General features: G+C 51.9%; 1 protein-coding gene and 1 long non-coding RNA gene across 3 annotated transcripts in view; one reads left to right on the top strand and one right to left on the bottom strand.

The window, feature by feature from the left end:
* Window positions 1-795, bottom strand: part of PACSIN2 (protein kinase C and casein kinase substrate in neurons 2) — a 110,082-nt gene extending 109,287 nt beyond the window's left edge. For both annotated transcript variants that reach the window (XM_055396493.2, XM_055396490.2), the window contains exon 1: window positions 642-795. The gene's annotated coding sequence lies outside the window, so the exon portion shown is untranslated. The remainder of the gene's footprint in view (window positions 1-641) is intronic.
* Window positions 796-18,244: 17,449 nt separating this feature from the next.
* On the top strand, window positions 18,245-21,546 carry LOC129536821 (uncharacterized). The gene is made up of 3 exons (XR_008681875.2): window positions 18,245-18,856; window positions 18,977-19,123; window positions 21,151-21,546. It is a non-coding gene; the product is annotated as an uncharacterized LOC129536821 (long non-coding RNA).
* Window positions 21,547-21,802: the final 256 nt, after the last annotated feature.

The following is a 21,802-nucleotide window of genomic DNA, read 5'->3' on the forward strand; positions in this document are numbered from 1 at the left end:
CCCCGCCCACCCCATGTAGAGCCGGGTGAGGGACAGGGAGGGTGGGGAGGAAGGAAATGGAGGACGGTCTTCAAAGCGCCCCAAACCAGCGCATCCGCATAAGTGTCCCGCCTGCCCTGGCCGCCCCTCCCCTCCAGGACACCCGAGGACCCGGCCCTGCCTTCTAAGTGACGCCGACCGGCCCGCCGCCTCCTCCTGCGCTCCCCACCGCCCCGGGAACCCCCGCAGCCCTCGCTAAGTCCCTCAGAGAGTCTTCCATCCAGCTTCGGCAGCAGCACTTTGACCTCCACGGGTCCCGCTCCGCAACTTCTGTCTCAGCCGAGCCGAGGAGGACTCGTCCGCTCCCCGCCCAGACCCCGCACCCCACCTCGAAACCCGGCCCCCCGCGCCCTCCGGAGGCCCCTCTACGTCCCCTCCGGCGCTCCCCTCGGCCCGCGGACGCCGCTCAACACCGGCCCCCACCCAGCTCCCTCAGCTACAGGAAGTTCGCGCGCGGGCGGCGCGGCCCCGGAGGCTGCCCTCGGGCGCGGGGCGCAGCCGCGGCCTGACAGGGCGCGGGCCCCGCTGCCAACAAGCGCCCCGCGTCCGTCCCCCCACCCCCACACCCCGCGGAGCCCCAGCCGTCGCGGCGCGCCCCTCACCTGGGCAGCCGCTCGTCTCCCGACACTCGGCGCTCCCCGCTCCGGCCGCGACTGCGCCTCCAAAAGCCCGGCTCCCGCTCCGGCTCCAGCCACGGCTCCCGCCCTCGCTCCGGCCGCGCTGTCCCGGCCCTGCCCTAACCCAGCCGCGGCCGCTCCTGCCGCCAGCCCCGAACGCCCCGCCCCCGCCGCGCCCGCTGTGCTCTTTCCATTGGCTGCTGAGCGTCGGGCCCCGCCCCCACGGCACCTTCGGCTCCCCTGAATGGGCCGGAGGAGAGCCGAGGCGGCACGCCCCCTAGCGAGCCAAAGGGACCTCCCCCGGGTCTCATTGGCGACTTCGCCTGTCCATCAAGGGAGGGGGCGTGTCTACTTAGCTGATGAGAGGGCGGTTGGGGTCACTTTCCCCGAGTCGCTCCAAAACTGTGGGTCCGTGAGACTTTCTCCCAGGAGCCAGGAGTGTTTCAGCTTTGCGGGCGCGCCGAGATGGGGGCCGAGGGAGGGTGGCACCGCGCTTAATGGGAATTCAGGGAAGGTAGTCTTTCTGAAAGTTTCCTTTCCGACTCACAGACGCCAGTGTCATCAGGGCTTCTTAGATTCATTTGAGGCGGCTTAGTTTTTAAAAGCAGAGTGGTGTGTGGTCGTGCGCGCGCGTGTGCAGAGCTCACGCGAAGGTTTGGGGATCTCAGGCCAACTAACTTCCTAGGGGGGCGGCGACACGGGGTAAACAGAAAATAAACGGCAGAAGCCGGGTCAGCCGTACCCCAGGCCTGTACTGGTTCCAAATCAACCGCCTTGAAATTCAGCCGGACGATGGTGCTGCAATATGGAAAAACGCTTAAACTAAAATGTTAAAAGGAAAAGCCGGATAGGAAATGGCGGGGACTCTTAAAACTGCTACTGTGTTTGCACAAGGACTTCTAGTGGACAGAAACAGTGGGGTTTTTTTCCCTTTCTCAAGTATTTGTTCGGTTGTAATGTGCTTGTGATAATAATCATTGAGAAAGAGGGAAAGAAAGGCCACCACCATGCTGTGCCAGATCCAGCTACTGTCAAGAAGTCCAGGCCATTCTCCAGGACTCAGTCCACAGGGGCCACTCTGCCACCCAGAATGCCTCTGGACCGTGTGTACAGAACCCAGTCATCACCTGAGGTCTCCCAGGCCTCTGAGATCTGGGTAAATCGCGGTTTGCACCTCTTTCCCTGTGAAGATCCAAAGTCATTCACATGGTTTCTGAACAAGTCCCCGTCACCCCTCCCTCCAGCCTCCCGCACTTTGCCACGTGCCTGCTGGTCCTTGCCATCATGCTCTCTCCAACTGCACACACTCACACAGTCCGCCTTCACACCAAGCACTGGGGAGGCCAGCAGGGGTTCCTGCAGCCTGGACCCCACAGGGAGGCATCAAGCCTGGCACTGCCTGGCAACACAAGACACCTCTTGAGCCCTTTTGGCCTCTTGACCCTGAGGCCACTACCTGGCCACCTAACCAAGGCAGGCCTGTGGCCTCTGGCTCCCTTCTCTTCTCTCTCCTTTCTTCTAAAGACAAAAACAAAATTCCTATCATTTCTTTCCCCAGCAGTTTGACGCTGATCAGCTCTTTAAGTCTCACCCCTGTCCCCACAGCTTATCAGAGGATTTTTCCCAAGAGAGCTTTCCTTTCCATGCTGTGAGCATTCCAACTCTGACCCCCACAGAAATTTCACAGTGTTGCATCCAGCCCCCTCCTATCAGATCCAAACAGCCCTGAAGCTCCATCCTGCCTCTGCTCCTGAGCAAGTCCCTGCCGTTCTCTGTACCTCTGTGTCTCAGCTTTTAGCACGTGGGCGATGACAGGGCCCACCACCACACAGGGGGAGGAGTAAATGGGGCGAATCAGGTGAAAGCAAGGGGAGCCGCTCTGGATGTGCAGGTGTGGGTGCTTGATATCTGATGAGTTAATGTAGTTGTGCTCTGTCACTGTCATTTGGCTCCCCCCTTCTCGCAAAACATGCTCATTACCTAAGTCTGGGGCAAAGGCTGACAGGTCCTCCATTAGCCATTTCCCACTAAACAACTGGGATAAACAGGCAGCCCAAGTTAAAACATACTTTCACAGGGACTTCCCTGGTGGTTCAGTGGCTAAGACTTCACACTGCCAATGCAGAGGACCCAGGTTCAATCCCTTGTTGGGGAACTAAATCCCACATGTTGCAACTAAGATCCGGTGCAGTCAAATAAATGGTGCTCAGTTGCTTCAGTCATGTCTGACTCTTTGCGACCCCATGGACTGTAGCCCACCAGGTTCCTCTGTCCATTGGATTCTCCAGGCAAGAATACTGGAGTGGGTTGCCAAGCCCTCCTCCAGAGGATCTTCTTGGCCCAGGGATCCAAACTGCATCTCTTGCGTCCTCTGCATTGGCAGATGGATTCCCTACCACTGTGCCCAATCAAATGAATAAAATAATTTTAAAAATAGTTTCACAGAGAATAAAACAGTTTCCAAAAAAATTAAAATATCCAGATACAGTTATTGTACAGTGGTACAGGTACATCTTCCAAGAAAAAAATTCAAAGTCTGTTATAGATACTTATTTGATTGATAATTACAATGTTTAGAGAATGTGCAGGACAGGGGATAAGGTGGATTCAGGGTGGGATGGACTTGAGTCCTGTCTTGCTTCCAGGAATACTCAGCAAGGATATCAAACCTAGAAAGGGCCTCCCAGTGATTCCCGGAGGGTCACCATAATGAGTGTGTGAGTGTTCAGGTGCTCAGTCGTGTCCTACTCTTTGCGACCCCTTGGACTGTAGCCCACGAGGCTCCTCTGTCCATGGGTTTTCCCAGGTGAGAATACTATAAACGGGTTGCCATTTCCTTCTGCAGGAGATCTTTCTGGCCCAGGGATAGAACCTGACTCTCCTGTGTCTCCTGTATTGCAGACAGATTCTTTACTATTGAGCCACTGGGAAAACCCTGCCATATTGAAGGCAGTGACATATAACTGAGCCAAGGTGAATGGAAAGGATGAGCAAAGGCCCAGAGGCAAGAGATCCTGCTCTCCAGGGAGACAGGTGGGTTCTTCTTGGCTGGAGCATGCAGCTGAGCAGCAAATAGCCATGCAATTCTGGCAGTCTGTTTTGCCACTCCATGTCTCAGTTTTCTCAACTGTAAAATGGGCATAATCACCGAGTCTAGTGTTTAGAGAAATTGCCAGGATTTTTGAGGTCACTCCTGTGATGCTCTTAGGACACAGCTGGTACAGTCAGTGGCTGTTAAGTGTTTTACAAGGACCTCTTTGCAGTTTGTAAAATTATTCTTTTTAAAAATTTGTGATTGGCCTTTCAGCAGCTGAGAAGTTGAGCAAATGGCCTGGAGAAGGACTACGGATTTCATTGTCCTCCCAGCATTTTGACCCTCTCCGGAAGCCCCTGGCTAAAATGGTTTGAGCCCAGGAAAAAAAAAAAAAATGTGATTGGGACTCCCTTGGTGGTCCAGTGGTTAAGACTACGCTTCCACTGCAGGGGTTGAAGGTTTGATCCCCAACCTGGGAACTGAGATCCCTCAAGCCAAGCTCACTGCAAAAAAAAAAAAAATGTGATTAAAAAAAACCAAAATGAGAACATGTACTGTGCACCAACTCTTAATACTCTGGAGATATCAGAGTGTTAACTGTTGGGGCCAGAGGAATAGGTCTCTGGATACACCTTGGAATGAAGTGCTCCCTGCCAAGTTGTGTAAAGATCTGAATTCCTTATAAATGTGTCATTGACTAAGAGGCAACTACCCCAGCCTTTCTTCCTTTGATTAGTTTTGCTCCATGCTGGCCTGCGCACATCTGCTCACATAAAGCTGTACCAGCAAGTCCAGGGCTCCCCTCATACCTACCACACTCCAGTTAGCACCTCTGGGCAAGACAACTGGGCCTGGAAACCACTCCCTTCCAAAGTCAGCAGGATATGGTCGGCATCATCTGGACAGCATTTCCCAAAGTGGGCATCTCCAGGATGCTCTGCGCTGGGATCACCCCATTTTCCACAAGTCCCTCAGTTGATTCTTCTGCCTCTGCTGCTGCTAAGTCACTTCAGTCGTGTCCGACTCTGTGTGACCCCACAGACGGCAGCCCACCAGGCTCCCCCGTCCCTGGGATTCTCCAGGCAAGAACACTGGAGTGGGTTGCCATTTCCTTCTCCAGTGTGTGAAAGTGAAAAGTGAAAGTGAAGTCGCTCAGTCGAGTCCAACCCTTAGCGACCCCACGGACTGCAGCCTACGAGGCTCCTCCATCCATGGGATTTTCTAGGCAAGAGTACTGAAGCACTGTTCTGGGCGCTGACTGATAACTCTAACTTTTTCTAAGCGGACAGGGTTACACTGTTGCCCTTGGTGCCAAAGTGGAGAAAGTATCAACAATGAAACCAATACTTTCAAGTTGGGTGTTTTGAAACTCTGCCTGAAGACCTGTCCTGCCCAGACTTCATATGTGATACATTGTAAAGTATTTTCTACCATGTGATAAAGCTTTGAACTCCCTCAGGGACTCCTTCCTTGAGTCCCTGCATTTCCGGAGGATGAGGTCCTGAACACCACAGTGATGCCATTCTGAATGCAAAGTTTCATCTTATGCCTTTCAGGCTCCTGGATTAGATAAACTGAAAGTCACCCTGAAATTGTAAAACAAGATTTTTCTTTACGATGTTATCATGCTTATCTACTAATGTGAATCCAGATTTCCTTGATACAAAATAAAATTAGATACTGAAGTGAAGTGACTCAGTCGTGTCCGACTCTTTGCGACCCTGTGGACTGTAGCCCGCCAGGCTCCTCTGCCCATGGGGTTTTCCAGGCAAGAATACTGGAGTGGGTTGCTATTTCCTTCTCCAGGGGAATCTTCCCGACCCAAGGATTGAACCCAGGTCTCCCGCATTGCGGGCGGAAGCCACCTAGATACTGAAACTGTTTTTTAAAAAAACTGAAACAGTCTCAAAATGCATATTCATCCAAAAAGTGACATTTGTGGGACTTCCTTGGTAGTCCAGTGGCTAAGACTCTGGGCTTGCAATGCAAGGAGCCCAGGTTCCATCCCTGGCCAAGGAACTAGATCCTGCACTCCACGACAAAGACAGAAGATCCAGGGTGCTGCAGCTCAGGCCAGGGACAGTCAAACAGAGCGATCAGTACTGAATGCTTTTTATTTGGAGTGACGTGGCTCTTGCTGGTTAATTTTGTATCAAATACCTAAACGTTACAAACTTGAACTTATAAAAGAAGTTGCACCAATACTTATAAAATAAACGGACAGCAAGAAAATGTTGCTATTGATTACATATAGGATGTTATGGAAAGACTCCCACCATTAAAAAACATAAAGAGGATTGGAAATCACAGTTGGAGGCAGTGGGGAGCCATCAAGGGCTGTTCGACCAGCTATTACCAAAGATTCTGCTGACCAGAAGTGACCTTCATCTGTGTGTGTGTGCCTGACTTGCTGAATTACCATCCGGGAACGCTAGGCAGGGGCTCTGCCTTGGAGGTGTCTGCATCTCACCTGGGTGGGCATGGGCACTTCCAGGTGGGCTGGACTTGGGCTCCCTCCCCAGCCAGGGCTTGGGATTGTACGTGACTCTACACAATCGGGCTCCCACTCTGACTCTGGTTAAACATTTAATTGGGTCCCAATCCTTTCCTGGTGGCAGAGGAAAAGAGGAGAGGTCTAAGCACCAGAGGTCCAGTTTTACCTTTTGCTAAAAAAGGATTCCATCCCCACCCCCAGTAATTAATCAAGCCTAGGACTCACTCAAAGGCTCAGGGGTTCATGTTCTTTTTTGCTTTGTTTCTGCAGCATTTTTTCTTTCTTTTCTTTCTTTTTTTTTTTAAAGCAGGTTTAGGTTTACAGGTTTGGGCGTGTCACCTCACTTCCTGGCCTCAGTGTCCTCGTTTGGACAGGGAAAGAGTGGCTAACCCCTACTAGATGGGGTGGGAGGGGTAGAGGAATTCAGCATCTTAATAGATGAAAAAGATTTGCACGGTGCCCAGTGCAACAGAGACACTTGCCCGACCAATGATGCTGCTGGCGTCAGGCCACACGGTCAGGTCAGGCACATCCTCATCTATAAAGGGGAGGGGGGAGCCTGGCAGGCCCCAGCAGACATGCCAGCTCCCTCTCCCTCTTCTGCACTCCCTGCCCCACAAGAAGCAGAGCCACAGGTGCTGCTCCCGAGAGTGGACGTGATGCAGGGAAGACGGACTTCCCGCCCAGCTGAGTGCCAGGCCCACTGGCATTATCACCCACTAAGGAATGTGGGCACCATCCCTCCAGAGCACAGGCCACCCCACCCTGCTGCCCTGTTCCCACTCCTACGGCCCTCTGCTCCTCCCGGGCTCCTGTTCCTGCCCCCGCCTCACCTCCTGTCCACTCTTTTCACTCGGTGGGAGCCTACAACCAAGTCTGAGACCCGCCAGAAAGCCAGCCTCCAATCCAGACAGCCCCACTAGGGGCCGGGGGTGGGAGGGGCCAACCCCAGGTCAAGTTCAAGCAGTTCCTATGCCTGGTGGACTGCCCGTGGTCAGCTACTTTCTCTGGGTCTGAGCAGCAAATGGTTGACCCACACCAGAGCCTGCCAGGGTGGATCCTGGATGGGTTTTGAACCATCTGAGTGGAGCTGTGTATACCACGAGGCAGGAGTGTGTGACAAAGGACAGTTCCTGTTCCTCTCTAGGAGAAGGACTGATGGACAGCAGCTCAGAATGTGTGGTCAGCTGGGTAACAGGCAGAGGGGCGATGATTTCACACTGAAGTGCAGTATTGGGCAAGGAGTGGGGTGGGTGGGAGAGATTGCAGGAGGAGGCTGCTTTGGGGACCACAGAACAACAAAGCCGGAAGACCCTGAAGGATGAGCAAGAGAGTCTTCCTAAGGTGAGAAAGCAGAGGCCCAGGGAAGCCAGGTGAGCTGCTGGAGGTTTCCCACCCATCAGGGCCAAAGATCCTCTCAAACCTGGGCTTTCTGACTCCTTCCTTCTTCCCTACATCAAGTCTCTCTCTCCCTCTGACACAGCAGACACGGGATACCAGGTACTGAGCTGAGCATAAATGAAAAATAACATTTTCTCCACTGTCCAGCAACTCATGCTAGTGGGGCCAGAGGGGGGAGCCTGTGAACAATGATCTTGAAGGGCCCAAGCAGTGCCCTGGGGGTCCCAGAGGGCTCCCAAGGAAAGCAACATTTCAGCAGACTCTGAAAGATAGGCAGGGCAGGGCTTGGAAGGACACGTCTGAAGGGCAAGTCATGGGAGCCATGAGTGCAGGGTTGTCAGCCTGAAGTGGTGGAGCACAGGCAGATCCTTAGAGGCGGGAGGGAAACGTCCCTCCTGACAGTTCAAGACCAAGATCAAGGGTGTCCAGCCAAGGACCTGCTCCTGGGAGTCGTCCTCTGAGTGTGTGGGTCCTGGCCCCTCCTGGGTGGCCTGGGATGTAAGACAGCAGGGCCAAGGCTCCTCCCACTGTCCCTCTGAACACACCCTTCCTGTTGTGACAAGTGTTCTCTGTGTAACTGGTTCCAGCCCGTGGCTGGTTTCAGATTTCACCCAACACTCATTGAGGCTGATGGAAGTATCATGTGGGCCCTGGGGACAGCCAGCCCGCCAAGCCCAGCCCTGCTAATTACAGGTCACAGCTTTCTTGTTGGGTGCCCAGACAGCAGGCACCCTGAGCCAGGCCCTCCCGCGGACCAGGCCTGGGAGACTGCTATCACTCCCTCATCTGCAGTCTTCACTCTGCACCTGCTGGGACACTCCACCTGCTGGTGCGCGGGGAGGACCCGAGGGGATGAACTGGCCCTGACTTCTCCCAGCCCTCAATGCCAGTCACAGCTGCCACCCAAAGGCCCCCTTCCCATGGGGACAGTCCCACGATGGTGCTTTACAGACAAGAACTCCTGCTTCCTCACACCAACTCCACTTTGCACTTCGGGAAACTGAGGCTCAGGGGGTAAGATGACTTGGTCAAGGTCATAGGCTTAAGCTGGCTTAAAACTCAACAGTCAAAAAACTGACGTCATAGCACCCAGTCCCATCATTTCATGGTGCACAGAAGGGGAAAAGGTGGAAACGGTGACAGATTTTTTCTTTGTGGGTTCCAGAATCACTGCAGATGGTGACTACACCCATGAAATTAAAAGATGCTTGCTCCTTGGGAGGAAAACTATGGCAAACTGAGACAATGTATTAAAAAGCAGAGATATCACTTTGCCGACAAAGGTCCATCTAGTCAAAGCTATGGTTTTCCAAGTAGTCATGTACGGATGTGAGAGTTGGATCATAAAGAAGGTTGAGTACTGAAGAACTGATGCTTTTGAACTATGGTGCTGGAGAAGTCCAAGGGACTTCTTGAGAGTCCCTTGGACAGAAAGGAGATCAAACCAGTCAATCCTAAAGGAAATCAACCTTGAGTATTCATTAGAAAGAATGATGCTGAAGCTGAAGCTCTAATACTTTGGCCACCTGATATGAAGAGATGACTCATTGGGAAAGGCCCTGATGCTGGGAGAGATTGAGGGCAGGAGGAGAAGTGGATGACAGAGGATGAGATGATTGGATAGCATCACTGACTCAATGTTCATGAATCTGAGCCAGCTCCGGGAGACAGTGAAGAACAGAGCAGCCTGGTGTGCTGCAGACCGTGCGGTCACAGAGTTGGACACAACTGAATGATGGAACAGCAAGAATAAGCTCTCGTTTGGGGAAATATCAAGGAATGGTGATTTTTTTTTTTTTCCAGTAAGGAAGTGTTTTGTTTTTATCGTGTCATTGAACTCTGAGATCAGAAAGAACATGTATGAGAAATTTGGATAAACATGTGAGGAGTCGTATGAAAATGTTTGAGGCCCCCAGACTCACACTCAAGCTGGGGGAAAGGGCAGGATGATTTAGTGAGAGGAGAGAGAGTTGAGAGTGAGTTAAGAGGGAACTGAAGCAGCAAGGGCAGGCCGATGAGAGTGCCGGGCGCTGCCCCAGAAGGCGGTGTAACTCCTCAAGGACGTGGAGCTTTAACTGGGTCTCAGGAATGTGCAGGCTTTCGATGGGTGGGGATAGGGAGGAGAGGATGTCGTATCGTAGGACCAGCACTGTGGTCCCCAGGCAGAACTGTGAGGCTGGGACGGGGCCTGAATGGCTGGGGAAGAAGGAGGCCCAAAGGTTTCCTACCATATCTGCAAGTAGGAAACCTACTACAGGCCAAGGGACAGGCCTTTCCAGGTGCTGGAGCTGGTGTTCCAAAGATGCTTCCAGGCTGAAGGGATTCCTGGGTGGCTGTTCATTTAAATTTTCCATTCGTCTCTCCTCTGGTTTCCTTGCTTTCTCAAAGCCTTACTGTTTGGGCTCAGTCGCCTGGAGACATGAGACGTGGCACCCTCATGTCAGGAAGTGGACATGATGTCACCGTGACACCCCCCTCCCCCAGTTTTTATGGCTGTGACTTAGCTTTCATCCAACCCAGGCTTCTGCCTGATCACCCTCCCCTGGCACTCGCCCATGTTCCCCGCTCTCCAGCTCTCCTCCGCAAGCCCGTGGGTAGGGTCTGGAGCCTGCTGCCCTGGGGGCAGTAGGAACAGAGGAGGCAGATCCAAGAACAAAGCTGTGTGATCATCATCACTGCTAGAAATAGCCTGACAGCCACCAGGGCCGCCAGGCCCAGGCACACAAGCTCAGTCACGACCTCTTTCCACCTGACAAGGAAGGATGGCCTTCACCCTTATGCCATCAGGCACGCTGTGAAGACAAGGAAACAGACTCAGAGATGGGAAGGAGCAGATCCGTGGTCACACAGCCAGTCAGTGTGCAGGGGCTCCCCTCCACCCCAGACTCAGATTCCAGAGTCAGGCTTTGAAGTCAAAGACTTACTGAGCACCTACCACCCACTGGCCACTGTTCTGGGCACTGTGGTGAACGAGTTGACAAGCCCCTCTGAGGGGAGGGACACTCACAACTCAGCCAGTGAACAGAGGATAAGCTCTCAGCTCCTGGAGCCTGGCCTGGCCTCTCCTCACCAGCTGTGCCGGGCTGGCACAGGCACCCTGCTCTCTTCCCTCCCCAGGCCCTGAAATGACTTCTCCAGAAATGGGTGTGCAGGCTCAGTTGCTCAGTCGTGCCGGATTCTGTGACCACATGAATTGTAGCCTTCTAGGCTCCTCTTTCCTTGAGATTCTCTACGTGCCATACCTACCGGGCCAGGCAGAGGCTGTTTTGCCCTTGCGGAGTTGATAGTTTTGTGATGGAGAAAGTAAAAAAGCAAGGAAATACCTAAGATAACTTTGCCTAGTAATCAGTGCTTTGAAAAAAGTCAAAAAAGATGATAAGAGACTGATAATCAGGAAAGTTTCTCTGAGAAAATGCTCCAAATGATCAGATGGAACTGGCCCCGTGGAGATCAAGGGGAAGGGAATTCCAGGTAGAGGGGCCTGCCAGTGCAAAGACCCAGAGGCAGGGGTGAACGTGAAATCCTCAAAGGTCACTACAGCTCCTGCAAAACGGCAGAAGGGAGAGCATGGTGGGAAACGAGACTAGAACATAAGTTTATTTTAAGTTACAGGGGAAGTTTTCTGGGAGGGCCTGAAGCCTCAGATATGCTCTGACTTTTGCTTTAAAATTTAAGAGAAAAGGAAGACCAGCGTAGACAAGAGAATCAGAGAAGTTTTCATGGAAGAGTCAACAGAACTTTTTTACCACAGAATCAGAAAAGTCCAATCTCCTAGGGGGAATGGAAAATTCACCTCTTTAAAACCGTTTCTACCAAGAAAACAGAGGAATGGTTGGTCCATCAGCACATGAAAAGACGCTCAACATCATTAGTCTTCAGGGAAATGCAAATCAAAGCCACAATGAGACCCCACATCACATCCACAGGAAGGCTACAACTAAAAAGAGAAATAATATGTGTTATTCAGGATGTGGAGAAACCGGAACCCTCACACACTGCTGGTAGGAATGTAAAATGGTGTGATTGCTTTGGAAAATAGTTTGGCAGTTTCCCAAAAAGTTAATGCCTTTACCTATGGCCTGGGTTTCTCTGGTGGCTCAGATGGTAAAGAATTTGCCTGCAGTTTGGGAGACCTGAGTTTGATCCCTGAGTCTGGAAGATCCGCTGGAGAAGGGAAGGGCTACCCACTCCAGTATTCTTACCTGGAAAATTCCATTAACAGAGGAGACAGGTGGGCTACAGTCCATGGTGTCACAAAGAGTTGGACACAACTGAGCAAATAACACACACACAGTCATATACACACCTATGACTTAGCAGCCTACATATCCGCCCAACAGAAATGAAAACACTTGTCCATATAAAAACTTATACACAAATGGTCACAGCATCATTACTCACAGTGACTAAGAAGTGAAAGCAACTCAAATGTCATCTACTTGGTAATGGGTAAGTAGAATGCGGTGTATCTAGTCATATGATGAAATATCATTCATGAATAAAAAGAAATGAAATGCTGAGATACACTGCAACATGCATGGACCTCAAAAGTGTGATGCTAAGGGGAAGAAACAAGATGAAGCAAACAAACCAACCAAAATCCCAATACTATAAGATTCCATTTATATTAAATGTTCGAGAAAGACAAGTCTGCAGAAACAGAGAGTCGATTAGCGGTTGCTGGAAGCTAGAAGTGCAAGTACGGAGTTATTGCAAATGGGCCTGAGAGGTCTTGTTGGGGGTGATGAAGATGTTGTTAAACTGGATTTTGATGATCTCTGTACAACTCTGTAAATTTGCTGGAGATCATTGAATTATACACTTAAAATGAGTGTGCAGGAGACCTGGCTTTGATCCCTGGGTCAGGAAGATCCCCTGAAGGAGGGAACGGCAACCCACTCCAGTATTCTTGCCTGGAGAATCCCATGGACAGGGGAACCTGGTGGGCTACAATCCATGGGGTCGAAAAGAGTTGGACATGACTGAGCGACTAAACACAAGTATATAATATGTAAATTGATGTTATTGTTGTTTAGTCACTAAGTCGTGTCTGACTCTTTGCTACCCCGTGGACTGTAGCCTGCCAGGCTCTTCTGTCCAAGGGATTCTCCAGGCAAGAATACTGGAGTGGGTTGCGATTTCCTTCTCCAGGGGCTCCTCCTGACTCAGGGAGGGAACACGGGTCTTCCGCATTAGCAGGTGGCTTCTTTACCACTGAGTTACCAAGGAAGCCCTGGTATGTAAATTAGACCTCAATAAAACTGTTCAAGAAAGATTCTTTCTCCTGTAGCACCGACTAGATTTTATGTTCCGTGATAACCAGGACGGACCCATCTTGTTTAGCAAAGTGTCCCCAGGACCTCAAACAGCTAAGGTACACGGTGAGCAGCCAATGGGTGGAACGGGGGAGGGAAGGAAGGAAGGACACCTACAAAAAGTAATAGCCTTCAGCTGGGGGCACAACCCTTCTGAGCCTCCCTCTCTCACTTCTCTCCGTAACCCCCTGCTTGGAAGACTCGCCTTCACGGCTGATCCACTACCTCTTGGATTTCCCTGCCACACTTTGACCCTGCTGTCACCAGGCCCATCACAGCCCCTGCTTGTGAAGTCCCAGAGCCCCTCTCAAGACTGAGCTCAGCGATCGCATGGAGCTCTGGTCACTCGGCTTCCCTGAGATGCTGAGCCTTCCGTGAGAGGCCTCGCTCCTCTGCCTGCTCCTTCCCACCCTCTTCTTGTTGTTCCTTGGGGCCCCCACCCTTGGACAATTTCCGGGAGCATCCCTTCCCAGCTGCATGCCATGGGTCCTCGATTCTGTGTCACAGTGCAACTGAAGATCCTTGAGTGCCAACCTGACATCCTGCTGGAGTGGCTCCAAGATTCCTCAAGCTCAACATCTCTAAAATTAAAGTCATCATCTCCCCTTCAGCCCTCCTTCCAGAAACCTGAGTTCTCATGTCCTCTCCTCACTCATCCTCCCCGCCAGGTCCTGCCAACGTTACTTCCAAACACCTCTTTGCTCTCCCAAACACTACCATCTATAGTCTAGATGAGCCTTCTCCCTTCTGTTCTCCAGACTGTAACCTGAATGAACTTGTACAGGTTAAAATTCTTTGAACTGTGGCCGACTGTGTGTAGCTGACTAAAAATAGTAGTGGAGTCACAGGAAGGAGACACGCGGTGTTTCGTGCAATCAAAGGAAGAACTGAAACGGCAAGACTAAGGGAAGAAAGTGACCAGACAGCACCCAGCTTCAGCCTCTGAAGCTCTTGGTTCTTTTTAAAAAAAAAAAAAAATTCATTGATTCTGCTGGATCGGGCCTTAGTTGTGGCACGAGGGGTCTTTCATTGCCACGTGCAGGATCTTTGTTGCAGGAAAAGAGATCTTTTATTTACAGCACACAGGAATCTAGTTCCCTGACCAGGGTTTGAACCCAGGCCCCCTGCATCAGGCACGGAGTCTTAGCCACTGGACCACAAGGGAAGTCCCTCATGGTTCTTCTTGCTGAAACACATCTTCAAGGGTTTCCACTGGGCCAGCTTGTGGTGAGGGGCCCAGCCTGACCTGAGCAGCCCAGACATGTCACCAAGTCCCACTTTGGGGATTGAGCTCCTTCCAGACCAGGAGAAATCACCTGTGCCCAGCAACCAGCCCTCCCATCCCCCCAGCAGATCCTATTGGCCCTGTAATCCTGAGCATTTCTATTCAGACACAGCCCAGAGAGCTGGCTCTCTCAACCCCTGCCTCCCACCCATCCAAAACCCCTGCCGGGTCACAGTCAGCTCTTTCCAGGCTCTTCGCGGCCCCTCCGAAGGTCCACCGGAGCAGCCTGCCCTCTGATCTCACCCATCTCTGGGAATGTTCCTTTTTCATCTCTCTCAGTCTGAGCTCTGCAGGCAAGGACTTCCTTCTCTGTCCTGCTCAGGGGTGTGACCCAGCGCCCAGCGCTGTAAACCACGAGCGCCCCTTTGGTACTGGGCGGCTGAATGGAGAGTTTCTTCCCTGGTAGCTCAGTCAGCAAAGAATCTGCCTGCAAGGCGGGAGACTGGGGCTCCATCCCTGGTTAGTGGACAAGCAACTCAATGGACGTAAGTCGGAGCAAAGTCTGCGAGACAGTGAGGGACAGGGAAGCCTGGCGTGCTGCAGTCCATGCGGTCCCAGAGTTGGACACGACCTAGCGACTGAACAACAGTGGAAAAGCAGGGGAATTCTGGGTGCAGTGGAGACATTTCTGCCTGGGGGAAGATTGTGTATGAGAAGACTGCCTATAAGTCTGGTAGATTTATTTTCTTCTTAAAAAATATTTATTTATTTATATCTATCTGGCTGCGCTGGGTCTTAGTTGCAGCGTGTGGCATCTAGTTCCATGACCAGAGGTTGAACGGGGTCCCCTGCAGTAGGAGTGTGGATTCTTAGCCACTGGACCATCTGGGAAGTCCAGAATTATTTTTATGCTTATTCTGAGTACAAGATTCAGAAACTGAAGCAAACCAGTGACTTTCTCGATACACAGTTGTTACTTGGAAACAGTATTATTTCATAGCCATAAATGATATGACCTCACTGAACAGCTCTTGGAAAAATAGTTAACATAACTTGGCAAGGTTTACTTAATTCATTTTAAAGGTTCAACCCCCTTTTACACACACGCCCCCTGCTGGTCAACTGAGAATTGCTCCTGGCTCTCAAGACCTACCACCCAGTGAAGCCACCTCTTTGCTCAGTCCTCCCACCCCATATTCTCTCCAGTTCACACCCTCAGCTCTTCCCTTCTGTGCTTCCCTGCAGCCTCTTCCCACCCCGATCATCTTCTGAACCACCCCTTAGAGTTACATCTCTAAGAGCATCTCCCTGTCACACTGTTCCTCAAAAACATTCAATGGCTCCCTAGTGCCAAATTCTTGAGCCTGGCATCCAAGATCCTTCATAATTTGGCCCTGAATCCTCTTTCTGAAATCATCTCTCATTATCCCCCTGCCCCACCCCTTCCAGTGTCCACTCATTCTTCAAGACACCTCAAGGATGGAGTAGAAAACGGCAACCCACTCCAGTATTCTTGCCTGGAAAATACATGGTCAGAGAAGCCTGGAGGACTACAGTCCATGGGGCTGCAAAAGAGCTAAACATGCCTTATTGGCTGAGCCTGCATACATGCAATGTATAATACATACTTTCTACTGCTGTGTAAAGCAATTAAAGATCTTTCTCCAAAGGAAAAAAAGACACCTCAAGGAAATGACCCAGGTCACCCAGCCCACTGGGGTATGCATTACCTATGCCACTTCTCTGGCACTGAGCCTAAGCTGCCTCTTTCATTGTTCTTACAAGAAACAGTCTGTGAACTCCTAGGGGGCAGGCCCCCGGTCTTAAAACTAACGTGACAGCAGAAAATGTCAACCAATACTCACATGAATTTGAGTAAACTGTGGGAGATAGTGGAGGACAGAGGAGCCTGGTGGGCTACAGTCCATGGGGTCGCAAAGGGTCGGACCTGACAGCAGCTGAGTCTGAACGACAACAGTACGGATTTGGCACTGTTGCAGTCCTCCTCTTCCCTTCTTGCGATGGCTTTGTGAGCTAGATGGGGCTGAGATTTTAATCTCCACCGAGGAGATGAGAAAGCAAAACTCAGAGTCACACAGCAAGTGAGCAGCCAAGCAGGGAGTGGGCGTGGGTCTTCTGATACCAGATCCTGTCCTCGTGCCGTTACCCCCTGCGCTCTCCTTGGTGCGCCTTCCAATTTCCCAAAACTTTTTTTTTTCTTGTTTACTTTTATTTATTTATTTGACTATGCCGGGTCTTTAGTTGCAGCATATGGGATCTAATTCCCCGCCCCCTGCACTGGAAGCGAGGAGTCTTAGCCTCTGGACCACCAGGAAAGTCCCTCCAGGCCTTCTGAATGGCAAGTGACAACCAGTGTCTGTTGATTTTATAGTCTCCAATTCAACCCCTGAGTCCCATGGTGACCTGGTATTCCCCTGCCTTTTCCACAGGAGACAGCACGGGGCGTTGTGAAGAGATGGATGAGAAGTCACGGGCACCGGGTCCCAGCGAGCCTCTGCCCTCCCTGGTTGTGTGACCTTGGGGAGTCACCCCCTCCCACCAGGAAGGGCTGGGCAGCAAGCACTCTGTCTCTCAAGTTAGGGGCTGGCTGTCCTTGCTGCTGTTCATTTTTAATTTAGTAGTCCCTTAAGGCTCTGTGGGAAATGTAATTTCAAAAAGTTAAAGAACTATACTCCTGTCCCCAGCTGCACCTGGGCCTACCTGGTTTTCCCCTCCCCTTACCTGCCAGTAAGGGAGGTGGCCGCATTCCTGGGCAGGGACACCGGAGGCCAGCTTCCTTCCTAAGATGGTGCAGTTAGGGGGGAGGTGGCAGGGAAGGGGTCCTCTGCTACTGCCTCCCCACTCACAGTACCTGCGGCACCATCTAAAGAGAAAAATGTGTTTATCTGTTTCTAAGACTGAACAGGGCTTCTGCCAGCCTTGAGGAAGGAACCAATCTTTCTTCAAACCCAGACACGTCAAAACTGGGACTTCCCTGGTGGCTCAGATGGTAAAGCGTCTGCCTACAATGCGGGAGACCTGGGTTCGATCCCTGGGTCGGTAAGATCCCCTGGAGCAGGAGATGGCAACCCACTCCAGTATTCTTGCCTGGAAAATCCCATGGACAGAGGAACCTGGTAGGTCCATGGGGTCGCAAAGAGTCAGACACGACTGAGCGACTTGACTCACTCACTGGCATCAAAATTAGTGAAATCTCCCATGCTAAATCATTAAAGATTTTCATCATCTTCTGTCCTTCAGTCAAAGACCAGGAACAACGCCCCCATGGGGGACAGGTGGGTGAATTGTCTGTTGCCTAGGAGAATGGCCTGGGACATCAGGGCTTGTTGGGGGGAAGGTGTTACTGGCTGACAGGTGGGTCTGGGGAGGTGGGCTTTGCCCTGGATTGGCTGCTCGGAGGAAGGGCGGGTGATTCTGTGACCAGGTGTCTCAGTAAACCTCGTCTGCGGTGGTGGTGCAGGGGGGGACCTCGGGACAGGTGACAACGGTGATTGGGGGAAGTCAGTTCTGTGGCCAGGACAGGGTAGGGGAAGCGTGGTCATCCTTCGGCTTGGGTGATGTGGATGCTGCTGTTGGGGTTCAGACGCAGTGCTGGATGGGCTCTCTCTTGCTGATCGGTCACACGGTGGCCTGGTCTGAGGCTGCCCGTCTGTGTGATTGTTTACGTTCCGCAGGAGAACACCAAGCTCTGAGGGCCAGGCCTACTCCCGGCTGTCAGGTCTGGTTTTTCCTCCTCGGGGACAAGGTCAGCAGACAGAACTCAGCGCCCGCGGTCTCTCCAGCCCCAGGCGCCCCTGTGGAGCCGCTCCTTCATTCACTTATATATTTGGCGGCTCCACGTCTTCGCTGCCGCACGTGGGACCTTCAAGCTTCATCACAGCACATGAACAATCAGTCTTGGCACGTGGGGTCTGGTCCCCTGACCAGAGAGGGAGCCTAGGCCCTGCACTGCTTGCATGGAGTCCCAGCCCCTGGACCACCCGGGAAGCCCCTGTGGGCCCCTTTTATGGTGTCATTTCTCACCCCGCACCCTCTGCTGTCGCGCCTAAGGCTCGGGACAGAAGGTGAATGGGGAGCCACAACCCTCACTCCAGGAGGCCACCTGGAGCTCTGTGACAGCCCGGCTCGCCCTTCCAGCGGAATGGGAATAGGATCCCGAAGCATGAGCTGCCTGGTGTCCTGGCCACAACAGAGACCCTCAGCAGGAGGGAACCCGTGGAGTCACCTCTCTGCCGCCCACCCTCACCCCTGGAGGAGCCCCAGCTGCACCTGAAACATCTGAAAGGCAGCTCCCGGAGTGGGGGAGTGGGGGAGTGGGGAGGCGCTGGCTGCAGTTGGGGGAAAGAGGCATGGTGGAATTAATGGGAGCAGTGGTGACAGACGGGGCCAAATTCAGGAGGCGGAACCCCCAAAGACTCAGTTCCCAACGGGAATGAAAAAGTGAGCGAGAGGAGCGTGGAGAACGGCCCTGAATCAGACACCGGAACCAGGGCAGCCCGGGGGGCTGTGGGCTTGTATCAGCAGAAATACCAGGTCAGTGCCTTTATTGTCCTTTAGGCCGAAGAGTCACCCCCAACCTACATCAGCGATTGTGTCCATAGAAGCACTAGTCTGCCTAGTGAGAAACAGGAAGCAAAATCTGATGGTGTTCCTGTTGCCCCGCAGGGATCCTGAAACGCCCCAGGGCACCCCACTTGGACGCAGCTCTTGGTAAGTGTCACAAAAGGACACCCTGTGGGCAATGGTCGCTGGGCAGTGCCAGGTGCCAGCCCAGAGGCCAGATGGCCAGGGTCCCTGCAGCAGATGCTCACCTGCCTCCCTGGACCATAGGAGGCTGATGGCCTGAGGCTGGGGAGACCAGGGAAGCACCTCCCCTGGCTGGCTGGAGAGGCCGCCGAGCTGGAAAATGGACCTAGAGGTGAAAATGCACCCTGCCAGTGTCCTGGAGGACAGCTGACCCAGGCAGAGACAAGTCAGGTGAGTTTGGGGCCAGTGAATACCATGTTTGGAGAGCCTCCAGGTTTTTCCAAGCACGGGAGGCTTTGTGGGGTGCACTGAAAAGCCGCCTTATGCTAGGGGAAATGGCCACAGGTCAGGAAAATCCTTTGGGGGTGGGGGGTGCCGTCCGATTGTATGGGAGGGGCTGAGGGCCGAGTTCAGTGGGGCTCGAGCAGTGGTTCAGGCAGGGGTCCCATTGAGGAGCCTGCCACCAGGCTTGGGGACTGCTGGGCTGGGAGGTGGGGACAGGTAGAAGGACTCCTTCATTTTGGGCTTGAGCACCTGCTGAAAAATACTGGGGGAGCAGCCCGTGCAGGAAGCAGGCAAATGATGTTTCCTCTGGGGAAAATCAAATAGAATTATCCTGAAATTGATCAGATGCTACGGCCTTCAGACTTTGGGACCTGTCCTTCACCCCTCAACCTTATCAAATGGAAAAAAGTAATGGGAGCTGATAAGAAAACAGAAATTGTTAACCCAGATGATTGCAAAGGGGGACACCACGGCTGGAGGCCTGGGCCCAGTGACCTCACAGTCTTTGTTTATAGCCCGGCGGTGTCCCAAGCCCTGCTTCGGACACCACGTACTTCCTCCCCGTGTGTGTACTGGAAGTATTCAGAGGAAACATCTGCTCTAGAACATGACATCACTTATGTCACTGTCAATATTTGATATGAATATATTTAATGGGCATTTGCTCTCGCTTAGCAACCTGGCCACGGGCTCGCTGACTTCTCCCCTCCGTGATTCAACTTCCCCTGCGCTCAGGCTGCGATCACATTCCCAGCCAGGGACTCCACCCTTTCCAAAACCAGGCAACATAACAGAGAACCTGGATTGGAAGAACTGGTGGGTGGAAAAGCTGTGATCAGAAGCGGAGGGTGGAAGTCACCAGCTGCGTGGAGGATTAGGCCCCCTCCTGGGGAAGAAAACACGGTCAGAGCTGGAGCAAGAACCAGCCGGGGTGGGCAGTAGCACTTATTATTTCCGAGGCAAATAAAATCAATCCCCTTTTTATCCACTAGGAAGCAAAGGTCCAAGGAGCCACTGTCAGTTTGTTCCAGCGAACAAACTAATAAATGGCAGAACCAGGCCTCAAGACCAGGTCTGACTCAGAGGCTCAAAGCCACACCCACCATCCACACCAGGCCTGAACGTCAGGGAATACACAAAGTACATCGATCAATAAACTGGGACCATTTCAGGCTTAACGTGAACACAGCAGACAAATTCCTACAAATTGCAATTTGTTTGAATTCTGGCTACATGCCATTTGTACATTTCACTCATTTTGTATTGAAATAGGGGCTTCCCTGGTGGCTCAGTGGTGAAGAATCTTCCTGCAATGCGGGGGATGCAGGAGACACAGGTTTGACCCCTGGGTAGCGAAGATCCCCTGGAGGAGGAAATGGCAACCTGGTCCAGTATTCTTGCCTGGAGAATCCCACAGAGGAGTTGAGTGAGCACACAGCACACATATGGAGCTAGATCCGTGTTTTATATTCTTTTAAAAAATTATTTTATTTTTGACTGTGCTAGGTCTTCACTGGTGCTCTTGGGCTTTCCCTAGTTGCAGCGAGAGGGGGCTACTCCGTCGTTGCAGTGCCTGGGTCTCTCATTGCAGCGGCTTCTCTTATTGCAGGGCAAGGGCCCTAGGGCATAAGGGCTTCCGTAGTTGTCCCGTGGCATGTGGGATCTTCCTGGACCAGGAATTGAACCTGTGTCCCCTGCACTGGCGGGCAGATTCCTATCCACTGAACCACCAGGGAAGAAGACCTCTAGCTTCTATGTCCTTGGCACAATTACATAACAAGAAAATCTTATTCTTAACATTGTAATGGAACATAGGTGGGGAGTTGAAAGAGAAACTCGGGACAGTGAGTGAAGCATCAGTGAACTGGTGTTAAATGTGACAATAAAATGTTCTTAGAACACCCCAGGGGTGATTCAGATGCATTGATTGCTCTACAGAGGTACGTGGGTTGCCTCCTCGTATTTTTCTGTAGGTCACGGGAGTCCAGGCTGGCTTGCTGTAAACACATAAAGTCAAGAGCTTATCCTGCCGCCAGTGACTTGCCAACAGCGCTTACCTCTGCGTCTGCGGCAAGCCCAGAGGCTGATGTCATATAAGCCACATGGCGGGAATTGTCTGGGCTTACCTGACCGACAGACTCACCTACAAAATCCAGTGCGTCTCCTCAGAGCACCGAGACAAGGACCTTTGTAATGATAAATGCTGAAGTGTTAATATTTCTAGTTGCCTGTTTTTCTCTAGATCACAGTCGAGTTGAAAGGAATGAAACCAAAGTAGTTGTTGGATTAAATATTTTGCTTTCTCACAGCAGCATGGTTCTGTAAGATATTCAGGTTTGGGTTTGAACTTAGTGCCAAATTTTAAAAACGTGACCTACCTTATAATAAATTAAATCACATTCTGAAGCTGCTCCTTTCTGTCCAAAGGGCTCATCTTATACATTTGTGAATTTTTAGGAAATACGTATTTGGTCTCCAGCCCCTTTCCCAGCACACAAAACCCTTGTAATTTTCTTTCCAAGAGCTACAGAGCAGAAAGGTGAAATGCCTGTCTTTTGTTATTCCTAACTAGTCCCTTTCAAGCAAATCAGAGTTCGTGCTAATGACTGGTGGCGGGGGCTCCTG

Source organism: Moschus berezovskii, chromosome 6 (genome assembly GCF_049115385.1).
Source record: "Moschus berezovskii isolate FMDL1 chromosome 6, NW_MosBer_1.0, whole genome shotgun sequence".
Taxonomy (NCBI): Eukaryota; Metazoa; Chordata; class Mammalia; order Artiodactyla; family Moschidae; genus Moschus; species Moschus berezovskii.